The sequence below is a fragment of the Ictidomys tridecemlineatus genome, chromosome 5 (assembly GCF_052094955.1).
Source record: "Ictidomys tridecemlineatus isolate mIctTri1 chromosome 5, mIctTri1.hap1, whole genome shotgun sequence".
Classification (NCBI taxonomy): Eukaryota; Metazoa; Chordata; class Mammalia; order Rodentia; family Sciuridae; genus Ictidomys; species Ictidomys tridecemlineatus.
The window spans coordinates 144,205,255-144,214,200 of NC_135481.1; positions in this window are offsets into that span (position 1 = coordinate 144,205,255).

Below are 8,946 nucleotides of genomic sequence, written 5' to 3' on the forward strand. Positions count from 1 at the left end.
ACATTGGAGCATAAAGCCTGCACTGCAGGAGCATACATGTTCTGAACTCCAATTTGCGAGTATGGATGGCCCAAGGTGGGTGTTAATTTAAAAGTAGGTTAAAGTTGGTAATGTAGGGAAAAGGCAGAGGCATACTCAAAACTGTAGAACAGAGCATCTCCACAATCTTACGTAGAATAACCAGTAGAAGATGGGCTCAGTTACAAGTGTCAGAATTATAAAATCTGAGGAAGTATAGTACCTTATAAACTAGTCTTTAGGTACCCCAAATGGGTACATTGATTCCAGAAAAAGGAAAAGCAAGGGAAATAGCAACCATAAAATTCTTAATTATAATTATATTTTAAAATATTCAAAGATATATTGGCAAGCCTAACAATCATAAAATAAGATTCAGGAATTATATAATTTAAAAATATGGTATATAAAACATTAAGTAGAAATCTGTTAAAAATAATCTACTCATAATAAAAAAATATATTCTCAAAAGATTGTTAGAACAATAGATTAGAAATCATAAGAAAGAAAATCAGGAATTGGGAGAGAGAAAACTTTCACATTGACATAATGGGAGAACTCATGGACAAGAGAATTGAGAGATAGAAACAGAGGCTGGGCTGTACATCTTCGAGGAATCATGGAGGTAGAAACTAAGAAGATTAATGGAAAAGTCAATATTCCAAAGGGAAAAATTGATGATGAATATCAAAAAAGTGAAAGAAGTCAAGCAGTTAAAAGTTTTTTCAAGTACCAATTGGGGAAAAGCTCAAGTATTTTGTATTAATGTCACAATATTTCAAGAATGAAGAAAAGGGCCAATATCCTATAAGGCATGACAGTTAGGTCAACAGCAGACTTTGGACACATCCCTGATTGGGTTAATGTCATTAAGTATCAAATTTAAAAATATATATAGGAATGAAGGTGTATGCAATAGAACTAAACTTGAAATTTGAAATCCTGAGGTTCAATTTCAATTCAGCACCTAACTGAAATCAGAAATGCCCACTCTTGTTTCAGGGACTGTTTATTTTTCCAGAATATGAAGTGAAAGGTTGCAAATCACAGATCCTGCCATTTGGTAGTTTCTTACACAATTCCCTTGATGTGTATTCTGCTCAGTTCACCCATTCAGCCTCCCTGATCTTCCTCTACTGCATCTTGCTGATCTAGTGCTTTCATGCTCTGGAGGATAAAAACATGCTCAAAGTGCTTCAGACTCTCTGTTGTGCCATGGCTCATGTCTGGTCCACAGGTGAGAGAGATGATACTTTGATAACCCAGAGCAGGTATTGGTCTTTAAATAATGTCCAAAGTGTCTGTGTTTCTTTCCCATCATCATGCACAAAAGAAAAGCATTTAGCGTTTCACCAGCAGCACAGGTTAATCACACACTGGATTGCATAGTGCCTGCAGACTTGACAGTCTAGTGTCCAGACACTCATCATGCAAAAGATTAATGGATTAAATGCACACACATACAGAAAATAACATATATAATTAAAATTCATTCCAAAATGTTTTAAAACATTGGTGTGTGCAAAATTGTTTATAATTGTGTATGTTTGTATGTTAATTATCCATACACACATGGATTTGTATACATGTGTAATGCTTTCTCTTGAAGGCATTTATGAATTTCACAGCCAGATAAAACAATGTATATCTTCTATCCAAATATACACAACATCCAAAATCTTTATTTGTCTAAATAACAAATACTTTTTCAATTAATTTTTATAATTCTCATTTAACTTCTCTTAAATGGAACCATAAGATCAAGTTTCCTTCTTATCTTGTCACAGAAAACATATCATCTCAATTTCAGTATTATTGAAAAATGCATCTTGAGTTGGAAATGACCCACATTTTCCTTCTTTTCTATATTACAAATCTGCAACTTTAGTGGAAAAGGAGATTTCACAAAGACCTGTTGGTTACCTTGTTGTGGAATGACAGACATTGTAATGTGAACAAATCAACTACGAAAAAAATTCTAATTAAATAAATGAGGATGCTTTGAAATAATTATGTAAGACATCATTGCCAGAAATGTTTAAATTCTGATATATATTTTGGCCATCTATGAACAATGAAGCACCATACAATGTTACTCTAGAAAAGTCCAGCAAAAGCCAGTCAGATGTTCTGGGCACCACTGATTAAGTAGCTGCTGTGAGTCTTACAACCTCCAAACAAGGACTTCTTAACCTAGCTTGGAGTCCTAGGCTTGTTGTCTCCCAAAGAGAATGTGTGCGAGAAAGTAGGGAAATCAGCCTTCTCAAAGACGTGGTGGACTGTTGGCTTGTTTGTTTAAACCTGCTTTCTGGGATTAGCTCTATCTTACTTTGTGCGTTTTGGGCTGAAGGTTAGACAAGGGTCAAGTAGGAGATTTCAACACATCTGATAGAGGTTTGTTCTTCTAGAGACAAGGAAAGCTTTCCCCCAGTGGAGCTAATGCCCTCTTCACAAACTCTTTGTACTATTTGTATGTGTAAGGAGGCTCAGGGCAGGATAGGGCAATTTTAAACCCCAGTGCACAAATCCATAACATTCATCATTATCTATCTTTGGGAACCATTCTACAGCCTCAAATCTCCCTGTTCAAATATGGCCTGGCATTAGCATTGGTCAGGTCATGCTATTTGGAGTCCGTGGATTAGAAACTGCATGAAGGCTTTTTTTAAAAAAGAGAAATTAAATTATTGCAGCTAACTATTTGTGAAAGCCAAACAAGAGTATTGTTAGATATTCAAGTGTTATATTTACTTGCTATTCTTTAAGGAAAATGTCTGCAATGATCTTAAAGATTTTTACCCAGATGACTGTTCATTCTTTAAACATGTGATAATTTGTGGCAATAGATACAAGTTTTAAGTACTTTAATAAATCTCTATAACTGGTATTAAAAGTTCCACCTGTCTAAATGACATCACTGTTTTCACAACTATATTTAGTAGACAGAGAAGAAAGTAGGAGAAAAATGGTAAAGAGAGAGGATGGTTGGCCCCTGCTTCTCACCTTCAGTGTCTGTACCAGAAGCTGCAGTTACACAAAAGCACCAGCTACTCCTGGAAGGTCGAGGGCTGGGAAATGTTCTCTTGCCTGCATCCTCCATTCTTTGCATCAACTGGTACCACCTTCCTCCAGGTATTGGTTAGGAGATGTTTTCTGAATATCCAATGCATATTTCTAATGTTACATTCATCGCTCTGTATTTAACCATTTGTGTCTTCCTTGCTCAACTATGGTTAACTTGAGTAGAATCTCTGTCTCATTCAACTTGCATTTCTAGACCTTAGTACAGTTCTGAGAACAGAGAATGTGCTTAATAAATATTTAACAAGTGAGTAAATGAACACTCAGGTTGCAACTCCTTATGTAAAGAGAGACATCCACCGCCTCTCATCTCCTGATACACGTAACATTCAGGGCCTAAGCAAATAAATTCCACGTTTGATTGGAGACATTGTCTTTTAGACACAATTCTTCTGTCCTTCAACTGTCTCACATAGAATGGTGCCCAGCTCTGCTTTCCTAACTTGTCCCTAACTTGTACTGAGTTATGCAAGATATCTGAAACAGCTGGCAATAAAATATTTATATGCTTCTTTCCACCCTTGATACCATAGCTATAAACTAGAGAGAAAACTACTTAAAATTATGTAATAATATCATAAATAAGGTCAAATTACATCTTGTGGACAAAACAGATAGTAAATAAAAAACAAGGTAGAAACTGAGGTTGTTCCAAGATGCACAACTGAGAGAATATAAAACAAATCGGCTTGAATTATATGACAAGTCAAATTGAACACAATTGTAGAATAATGGCATAATTAAATATTTTCTTCTGCAGCACTTCCTAATTAAATCCCGAAACTAGTCACATTTTAAAATGATCCTCCACCAACTTCCTCAGTGTGGAGAGCTATGCTAGCAAACAGCTCAAAATATTCTTTACCCTCTGTATACTATTTTATTTTAAAGTCAAACAGAACATGTGTTAAACTGTGCATCACAATTTTTCTTATGCACTGTGGTTTTATTAGATAATTGTTATGGTTTAACTGTGTAATTAAAATTGTAGTGATCACCTCATCCTATATCACAAGAGTTCCAGAAAAATTGACCCAAACAAGATATGAAATATGGTAGGTTTTTCCTTTAGGATACCATCACCTTCTTACCTTATTTTGCAGATCAATAAGATCCTTGCTGCTCATGCTACTTTTTTTTTTATCAGTCGTTTCCCATCTTTTCAAAGAGGATTAACCGTGTCCATGACATTGAACACACATCTTTTCGTTCCCCAGACTGTCTTTCCTTGCTCTCGATTTTACTTTTAAATTTCACATTTTCTCTTCTCAGTGATTCTCCTTTTATTCCTAAATATCAAGATCAGAATAGAAGACAATTCATTTGCCCTTGGTATTTTAAATAACCTAGACTTTGCACTCCCATTGAAGATCACAAACACCTTTTCTTGGAGCCTCAATCTTGCCAAGCCACATACTAGCTCAGCTCCTCTCCCCACGCTGAGACATTTTTCTTGCAGCCCCTATTCACACAAAACTGACCATCTTAATCTACTCCTGTCCTGTGTTGGTTCTTGAGGCCTTCTCTAAACAAAACAACCCTCAGTGACATTTCTCTTCCTAAGTCAGTATGGCAATTTTCCACAAAGTTTCCATTTAACAATGGGTAATATACTATAATTCATTGTTTATTCATTATTTAATTCTTGATAGTGTGGCTTGTCATGAGGTAATAACAGGGGTTACAAATTCTTTCTGTAAAGGGCCAGATAGTAAATTTTCAAGATGTTTTAGGCTCTACAGTCTCTGTCACAACTACTGACCTCTGCCGTGAAAACAATCATGGACCATATGTAAATGAATGAAAATGAATCTGTTCCAATAAAACTTCATTTTGGAACACTAAAATTTATACTTGTAATATGTAATCTTCATAGGATGCAAAATATTGATATTCTCTTGAATTTTTCTTTCAACATTTAAAAATGTAAAAACACATTTTTGGTCCTCAGACCACAGACAGCAGATTGGCTTTGACCCATGAGCAGTGGTTTGCTGATCCCTGAATTATACCATTGTTGAAGGCAGAAACTGATTTTTATAACTGTGCATGTCTTCCACTGTAACTAGAAGTGCAACACTCTTTTCTCATTCCCAGGAACTGTCTTTTCTAGCCTCAGGCAAGAACCACTGATCTTGGCTGGCCCCTTTGGGAACAGTCAGAGGACATGTAGAACTCTGAGAAAACTCCATATGGTAGAGGTTGATATTCCCAAGGAAGAGAGAAGCAAAGCCTCGACTTCTCTCCAAACGGGGCAAAGCTTGCAAGATGTCTATGTTCAAACACAGTATTTCTTTGAACTAAGTAGAAATCTCTGAAAGGGCAGAAGGCAGGCTCAGTGCTGCAGATGCCATTTTGAATGCAAGCTTCATATGGTCTCCGTGGGAGTCTGTAAAACCCAGCGCTTTCCTCTGTGGGAGTTCTTCACTTTTAGCGTGATGGCTCTGTATTTAATTACACTGTATATTTTCTTCTTTAGTGCTGTGATACAGAAAGACAGAGACCCAGAGAGTGGAAGAGATAGGAGGGCTGCACTCCAGCCCTGCAGATAAGGAACACCCTCAACATCCAAACCTTGGAGCACGCTAAGAGACTCCCCCTCAACATTATTTATCTAGAATGTTCGCTGTGAGTTATAGTACCAAAGGGGGGAAATACTCATTTAATGAAGAGAGAGTTTGGTCCAGTTTAAAAGCCATAATTTTGTATGCATGTCAGAAAAACACATAATCTGAACAATAAATTCACCCAGCCAGACTGAGGGCCCACTTGCCACTGGAATCTGTTTTTCTTTTTAACATAATGAGGCGACATCCCTTTCCTTGGAGAGGAGAGTTCAATAGTTTAATTTTTGTTAACTGAGATCCCTTGTACGAAGGTAAATTACATTGCCTTTTCTATTACTAGCTCTGTTAATTGTCAAGCAATCAGAGTTTATGCACTCATCCAAGACAGCGGAGAATTTCCCATAATGTTACAAAATAAAACCTGACAAAGCACAATAATCTTTAGTTTATTGATGTGCTACCAGGCTGTTGAAAGCATCAGATCAGTAATGTGCTTTGGTTAGGAAATTGGGGTCTAGGGAGAAATATTGGGAGTTAGAGAGAGAACATCAGGGCTTGCAGAAAAAATATATTAGGAGTTAAAAGGGGAAAAAATGTTTGTGGTGGGATTTTAGATTTTATGAAAAAAAAACCCACTGTGATACTGTATGGATTTTGAAGGATAACACATCTGGAGTGGACAGATGAACTTTGACTCCAGTGGTCAAAGGAAATTTATTTGTGTGTGTGTGTGTGTGTGTTGGGGGGTGCTACATATCATCATCTAAATAACACACACAAATACCAGATTTCCAAGAAAAACACACTCTGAAGAGATTCAATGCAGATAACAATGCAGATAGCTACTACATCATGGTTTAATGAACAAATTAGGTGGTCAGGATAGCAAAGCTGAATATAGATTTAGTTTGAAAAAGTTAAAAAATGGGGATTCAATAAAATATTCCAAATGCTTTCCTAGTCTCCTCCAGAATATTAACTTCCCATGGTTAGGTAAAATAATAATAATAATAATTTTAAAAATGTGGTTTGAGCCTTGGAGACCTTTAAGACCTGCAAAGTTAATTTCTGAACGATGAATTCCATCTCATCATGCTTTTTCCTGTGAGGTCCTCTTCTTCCCCCTGTCCTGTATCTGAGGAAGGATTCTTCCCTGGACTTGCCATGCTAGACATTCTGAGGACACGCAAATGCAAGTGACAGTGACAGTGCTGTGACCACGATGCTGGCAGCAATGGTGCTGTGGTCTTGAGTGCTTCCTTCTCAGTATTTGGAGTATTTGAGTTTTCATTTTAAAAGTTTGACTTTTGTACTCATATTGACACTAGAAATTCAGAATTGAGCTGCCTTACTAAATTGTTCCCACAGATTGGGATTTGAAACTCCAAGAAACTGAATGCTTTTCTTGCTGACAGAAAGCTCATTTGGGAGTGAGCTTTATATTAATATTATAATCATACTCAAACTTATTTTAGGAGTCAAAAGAGTATCAAATTAAAAAATCTTCAACATATATAAGAAAAATGCTGATTAAACAGCTATCTTTATACACTCAAATGCAGCCTAACTAAAGGCAGAAAGAGAATACATTTTTGCCTTGGCAGGTTGACATATATTTTTTAAAAAGGATGAATTAATTTTAAGTTTGTGAATGTGTGCAAAAGGTAAGTGTGTGTGTGCAGAAATGACTGTGCCGGAGTGTGTGTGTGTGTGTGTGAGTGTGTGTGTGTGTGAGTGAGAGAGAGAGAGAAAGAGAGAGAGAGAGAGAGGAGATTGAGATTCTCTACCTTGCAATAAAAGATGGCAAGGTGATAAATTAGTGCTCTCAACTGAAATTGATTACTTTGTGTTCCCATCCAGTTCATATGGCAGCCACACAGATGCTCTGAAACACCTTAATGACACATTGGAGAAAACTTCTCAAGTGGGCCCCTTGCAGTGCTCTTTCCTTTCCTCCCCCTTCCTTGGCTCCCAGAGTGAACTGCTATGTTCGCAGCATACATTAGGGAAAGCACCATGCAAACATTCCTCCACTCCCTCTTGCACAGAGATGTCTTCATTTTATGTCTCAGGAATCCTTTAGACAATCCTAGGAGCCTAAATGCTAAAATGACAAATGTAAGTGATTTTGTCTTCTCAGTGCTTGGATCTATCTATCCCTAGCTCTCTGGAGAGGCGGCACATATAGCAGAAAGATGAAGCAGCACCGAGCCACCTAGAGGCAATCTTACCCAAGCCTGCCCAGCAAAGCAAAGCAAAGTTATGAAGCTTACTGCCATAATTGTAGATTAAATGAAACTGCCTAGTTTACTCACAAGGGATTGAGAGGGACAAGTTCCCGATACACATGAATTTAAGGAATACTAGACGAGATAAAACCTTTTTTATCAAGTCCTTGATTTTAAACAATTTAGGACATCTCCTTGTGGTAAAATCCCTGGTGGGATGTATTGATAACTTCTGAGATATAATCAATTTCATTCATTGTGGGAGCATGAGAAAATTTAAGAAATGTCAAAAATATTTAGAAATATCTGAAGAAACTAAAATTTGTAATAAATATTAAATTCTCAGTTACTGTAAGAATTTTGACAGGTCTCAGAGAAAGTTAGAAATAATGTTTCACTGCTTGAAGATCCTAGAACTTAAAAAAAAAAAAACACTCATATTTCAGTGTTCCTATAAGTATGTAACTGGCTCTACTGACTTTTGCGAAAACACTCATTATTCATGCATTGTTTTTCAGAGGTTTAAGGATCTGTATATGTGTTTTGAATATGTATGCTTAATAATTCTAAATTTTTATGAACTACTTTTTTAGTGTTCTATATAATCTTTATCTCATTTTCATTTGGAGGTCTTAACAACAGAGCAGTTGTCACTGAAGGATGGTAATTTGATTGACTATCATCCATGTAGGACATTCTGGTGGTTGATAGATGCAGGCAGTGGTTCAAGTACTTCTAGTACCCATCAAGCCCATTGCTTACTACCCCAATGAGTCCAAAAACCCTGGCACCTCTCCCATGGTATTCTGCAGCCCAGAGCACAACTCCCTCCTACAATTTCAATCCTCTCATTCTCAGAAGGGTCCTTTTCTCTCCTGGCCCCTTCCCCAACTCTTCTGAGCCCTAGCTTTGTCCCTTCCTCCTCATCTGAAGTGAAAAACACTCCCCTCCATGTCCCTAAGTATAAGACCAGGTGATATAAAGGCCAGAGTCTGAGGACAATCTCCTTCAGAAAGGCTGAGTGACAGTCACACCTTCATCCTGCTGCTACA